This window comes from Ranitomeya variabilis, chromosome 3 (genome assembly GCF_051348905.1).
Source record: "Ranitomeya variabilis isolate aRanVar5 chromosome 3, aRanVar5.hap1, whole genome shotgun sequence".
NCBI lineage: Eukaryota > Metazoa > Chordata > Amphibia > Anura > Dendrobatidae > Ranitomeya > Ranitomeya variabilis.
In genome coordinates, this window is record NC_135234.1 from 686,670,080 (window position 1) to 686,676,079 (window position 6,000).

General features: G+C 44.8%; 1 protein-coding gene across 2 annotated transcripts in view; it reads right to left on the reverse strand.

Annotated features, from left to right (window-relative positions):
- Positions 1–5,755, reverse strand: part of LIMA1 (LIM domain and actin binding 1) — a 73,143-nt gene extending 67,388 nt beyond the window's left edge. The window contains exon 1 of one of the 2 annotated variants that reach the window (XM_077298070.1): positions 5,505–5,755. The gene's annotated coding sequence lies outside the window, so the exon portion shown is untranslated. The remainder of the gene's footprint in view (positions 1–5,504) is intronic. The other variant, XM_077298069.1, reaches the window with a different exon arrangement.
- Between the last annotated feature and the right edge of the window lie 245 nt (positions 5,756–6,000).

Consider the following 6,000-nt stretch of genomic DNA (forward strand, 5'->3'; position numbering starts at 1 on the left):
ACCTAAAGTCTGGTGTGTATCTACCCAATTTCTGTATGCTTTTCCCTTTTGTGCAAGGCAGTGATCTCTTCGAAACCTATCTACCGTGTATCTTACATGCACAAAACCCTAAGCAGTCCAGAAAGTGATGTAACAGCTCAAGCACCCCTTGTGATTACTTGTATCAGGCTAGCATGAGAAAACCCAGTTTGTAAATGTTTGCTCTTATGGGAGATTCTAGTTATGGATGAATGATCCTGAGATTGCAGCAGTCACTTAAAGAGTGAAAGTGACATTTTGTGTGTTTAATTTGGAGAAAATAATATTATAAAAATTATATATTTATTACACACAAAGTTTTTGTTGTTCTTGTGATACAGGCCACTATAAATATTATGGCAAAGGCAGCACACTGTGTGACATCAGAGACCTCACAAATAGCTTTCAAAATGGGGGGGAGGAAAATAAATTTATCAAGAATACGCACCATTTTCTTATACCATTTGGCGGTTACCACTGCTGTGATGGTATGTGCCCATGATCAGCAATTGCTGCAGGTTGGACGCTGCGTACTTATGCTTGGTCAAACCCGCAGCATCCAGATGTTACAACATAGTGGATGGGACTTCTAAAAAAATCCCATGTCCATTATGTGTCCACAGATGACTGTTTCTAGAGTCTCCGCAAGAGAAATTTCAACAACAGAATGTTTTGAACACTGTGAATCCACACGGTTCAGTGATCACTTGCTGATTTACCTGCGTTTATTATCCCGCAGCGCTATGGACACAACGAACATGTCCTGCCTCTTCCGGATCGTATGCAACCGGCCTTATGGTTCTCTCAGGTGTAAGTTACCAGCAATGGTCGGTCTGATGCCTTTGACTGTTCCAAAATCTTAATAATGAATTTCTGAAGTCACCATGGAACAGGTAAAGACGCTCATGATGAAAGTATCATAGAACCACTCACAGAGATTTGGAAAAGGGCACATTAAAATTTTTTACACAAAGCAGCACTTCGACAGTGTTCGGAGACTAGAAAACGGGTCAGTTGTTTCTGAATAATGCGGATATGTCTGGCTCTGTGTGCAGGACGTGTCTTTACATTGCATGCAATATTCTGGTTAGAAAAAAAAACAAAAAAAAAACAACAACATGACAAATCTGAAACATGTGCACACTCCCAAGTAGTCTGTTTTTTTCCACGCAAACCATCAATCCATGAGGAAGAATTGGCCATGTGCCAATGAGACCATGGTACATACAGACAGATTATGCTTGTATACACCAGCCTAACAACTGACTTGAAGGATCAGCCTGCGATCTTATGCGTATTGGAGGGGGAGAGGGGGTCTCCAGACTTTTCCACAAAGATGTTGGGAACTAAAAGACTGAAATGTTGAATTTCAAAATCCCCATCACACACAGACTCCAGATATCACTCATAAGACCTTATTCTTCCTCTAATCAATACCAAGCCTCAGACACACCCATGAACTCCCATAAAACAAACTTGCTCTAGAAAACTTATGAGAAGCCATGAGTAATACAATAATCACTTTCCGCAGCAGACGTCGGGACAGGAGACAGATGCCTCGGTCACAAGTACAAATGACCCGAATACATGAAGAAGCCATCACCGGAGCAGGCGAAATACCGAGTAACTAAATATACATAGGGGTGAAATGTAACCTGCAGTGTTAAAAACCAGACAAACTTGTCACCGCCCGGTGACCACAATAAGCATTATGTAGGATCGCTGCCCTCATTCCTGCACGATTTGTCATCAGCGTACTAGTACTGCTGTTAACTCCATGATGGAGCACTGCACATTTTAAGAAGGTTTCCTCCTATACGAGCAAAGGAAAAGCCACCATAAATAAAATCAGATACAGGTTCTTAACCTTTCAAGAAACCAATTTGAATATATTAACATTTTCCATGTTAAGAGATACTGGGAAGACACAGGATCCAGTAAGGGGAACACAAAGAGGAACTCTGCAATTAGAAAGGTGCTTCTTTCTACACAAAATAAAAAAGGAATTAAAAATGGGAACAGGTATATAGGACATCACCATATTACATCCTTCTCCGCCTGCATGAATTCCCATTAAAAAAAAAAAAAAAGGGGGAGCAACAAACAAAAAGGACAGTTCATAAAAGGACTGGGAAATTTCCAACTTATCACAAATTAGTCATTATTTTGAGTGATAAGCCGTAAGTGACGCTGTGGGCAAAGCTGACGTGATAGTTGCCAAGAGCAGCCTTATGCCTCATTCAGACGTCCATTTTCCCCAGATTTGACATGTTCTCTTTATGGTCTATGGGGCTATTCACATGTCCCAGTCACTTTTTTAATGTCCATATCTGCTTTTAAGTCAAGTTACAGATCAAAATCACCCACACAAGTAAATGGTCAGTGCAAGTCACAGAGCATCAGTGTACAGTCCATAATTAACACTAATGTATAGGAGCAGCTTTGACGTTTATTTGTACGTTTTTTCATGCAAGAAAAATCACTAATGAAAGTCTGAACCAAAATATCAATGAGGCCGTTCACTCTGTCTGCACCATTACAGCCTATGGCCCTGTCGGCATACACGTCCGAAACCCGTTCTGCAGGGGGGAGGGTTCGGATGTATGCCCCGATGGCACCATTACAGTCTATGGCCACGTCAGTGCATGCATCCAAATTCCATTTTGCGGGGGAGGTTCAGACGCAAGCCCCGATGGGACCCCCCCAAACGTGAAAATAAGCGCAATGTGAAAGCACCCCAAGCCAGACCAACTTTTACTCTGAGACACAGTATAAAGCCTGATAGACGTGGTAGTGTACATATCTGTGCAAGCTCCAATCCGTTGTAATATGGTGACCACTGAGGCCTATAGGACCATACCACTACCAATGTATAGATATAGTTTCATAATGAGGTATGTTTCAAATTTGTGAGGGGGGGGGGGGAAGCAAGCCATGATGTGTTATAGTATTACGAAGGAGGTGGATACCTCCAATCCAGTCTTGTGCTGACATAGGGCGGCATTTCCTGTGTGGGCACATCAGGGCTATGTGTGCGGAGGGCCGGCTGACTACCACATTTCATCATCGGATTGCTCAACACCTTTCTCTGTCACAGCTGATGGATAGACTAAGAGGAGGGGGGTTGGCTTAGCTATGGAGGAAGCCCCCTTTACTCATGAATCTGGTCACGTCTGCACAGGATAAGCTGTCCGGAGCCAAGGATACCACCAAAAGTGGAGTTGTTGTGAGTCAGTGGTATCAGTTTCTAGAGTAGGGGTGCACAACCTGTACCCCATGGGCCAGGTGACCATCAATGCCTTTCTGTGCGGCCCTCAACTAGCTGGTCGCAGACATGCCAGACAGTGTCTGGTGGCTGCTCATATGCATTTTACCTGTTGAGGACAGTCAGGTAGCACTGGGTAGCATTAATGGAGCACTGTGTGGCCATGCCATCATCATAGGTAAGGAGCAGAGGAAGCAAAGAAGTAGCCGTGCAAGAATGTGACCATAATCATTGTAGATCAAGGGAGAAGGGAAGTACTCGACTGATGTAGGGTCTCAAAAACTACAAAGGCGGAAGCTGAATCTGTGGTCACTTCCTTTTTTAGATGCGATAGAAGAGGAGCTCCGTCCTCCTGATCGGTGCGATTCCTAAAATAGTAATCAACACCCATTAGATACCCATGTTGTGAGGTTTCATTGTGGCCCATGAGATTGGTTCAATCTGACCTGGCCCATAAAAGGTTATACAGCCCCACTTTATACGGGTTACTACAGTACCCAATATAGGGTCTCATGGAGACTTCCATGGACCTCGGCCCAATCACAGACCACAATGCACAGACTGGCAGAGGGAGTCCCAACCCGAGCGTGACAGCAAAACAGAAATATAAGAAGCTGACGGTCAGTCAGTGCATTGCTGGCCAAGATCGGACCGAAATCTGAGGACGTCTGCATGAGCCCTTGGAGCTGTGAGGAGGAGTGAAACCGGTAGTGAGTCATAAAATTTATAGGGTCATTCCCATCTGAGAGGTTCCTGGCCAAAAGCGGAATAATGCTGTCCAGAGGTTAATGCAATCCGAAAATCTCAGGTGGGAATGAGTATTTAGGATTCTCACGAATATGATTAGAACAGGCCAAAGAATTGTTTGTACAGTTATATCACACAAGTGTAGGGTCAGTCAAGAAAAAAGCTAAGGGCACATGCACACGGAGGATTTTAAAGCGTTGAAAAAAAGTTTTGTTTTCTTCTGTCAAGGAGTAATGACTCTGGGTATTTTTTTTTTTTTTTTTTTTTTTAAGTAGTTTATTTTTCCCCCCAAAGTGGTTTTGAAGAGTTTCTTTCCAGAAGCGTGCTCTGCAGCCTTCTGATTGGACACTGCCTAGTTTGGAGAGGTTTTTTTTTTTCTTGGCAATTTTTCAAGATTTCTTCAAAGGGAACAAGAAAATAAAAAAAAAATAAAATAAAAATCTCCACGTGAACAGCATAGTAGATTACCCATAGAAATAGGAAGAGTTTTTCAGGAAGATTTTGTAACAGATCCACAGCAAAAAATAAAATATAACAAAAAGAAGAACCTGTGCGCAGATTCCCTAAACTAGACAAAAAAAAAAACTTAGAAAAAAAAAAAAAAAAAAAAAAGAATTGTTAATCTGTAACTTATGGAAATGCTCAGAAAATAAGTGCCTGGATGAGGTGTAATATTACAGCAATAATCTCCATGTCTTACAGGAAGACTCCTGGAGACAGCAGATACTAGTGCTCGGGATACAGGTGCGGCAGGACAGCGGCTCTCAGGTTACCGCCATCCCACCTGCTAGGATTGCACCGTGCACTCATCGGCCTCCTGTCCATGGCAATGGATGCCATTGGGGCATGGCGCACTGACACCCAGTTATCTATAAGTGAGAGTGGCTGTTGGGTGGAGTAGTTCCCCACACATCAGACCATGTGAATAGCTACATGTCTATGGGTAAACCGCACACCATGGCGGCCATTTATATATTTACAGTAATGACATGCATCATCAGGATGGGTTATAAGTCGCCCACATGAGGCCGATGGATGCCAGATGTGCCAGGAGCCGCCATCACAGCCTCACGTGCCCGCCCTGCTCACCTGGGGCAGGTACAGCTTCCCTCTATTCCCAGAAAATCAGCTTTGGGGGTCCAGGAAGAATGTTCCTCCTCACCCAAAAACAATATTACACCATACAACACACCTGGACTAGAAAAAGAGAGAGAAAGTGCATATTTCTGAACTATTCCAGACAGACAAGGCTCAGGTCACATGCACCAGTTATTCCACGTGTACTTATGTAATAAATACAAGAACCATAAAAAAGTACAGACTGAGGTCTCAGTGGCCACTGGTAGGACTACAAGTCCCACAACACCCAGTCAGCAAAGGGGAAGAAAAATAGGTGGAAAGTCACCAATCATCCACCTTTCCTCGGTAACACCAGCTCCTATGTGAGGAATCACAACATGTCGCCGCCGCTCACCTCAGACAGCCCGGCTCCCAGCACTCTTCCTCGTTGATGCGTAGTCACCGTAGAGGCTGTGAGCTCTTGTACCGAGATCCCCGCACCTGCTCCGGCCCCGAACAGCTCAGCACCTGCACCGACCGCCTACACCGCGACGTCACCGGCGCCAGCGCCTCATATACAGCCGGAGAGACACAGCGCCGCCTACAGGAGATCAGCGGGACTGCAGAGGATGCGGCTGACAATGCAGGTCAGGAGCAGGGAGCGCCTCATAGTGACCCCGCGCCGTGTATAGACCGGCGTGTATAGGCGAGACCGGTGTGTATAGAAGAAACCGGTGTGTATAGGCGAGACCGGTATAGACGAGACCGGTGTGTATAGACGAGATCGGTGTGTATAGCCGAGACCGGGGTGTATAGATACCGGCATACGGTCCGGGGTGTATAGAGACCGGGGTGTATAGACGAGACCGGTGTGTATAGAGACCGGTGTGTATAGAGACCGGGGTGTATAG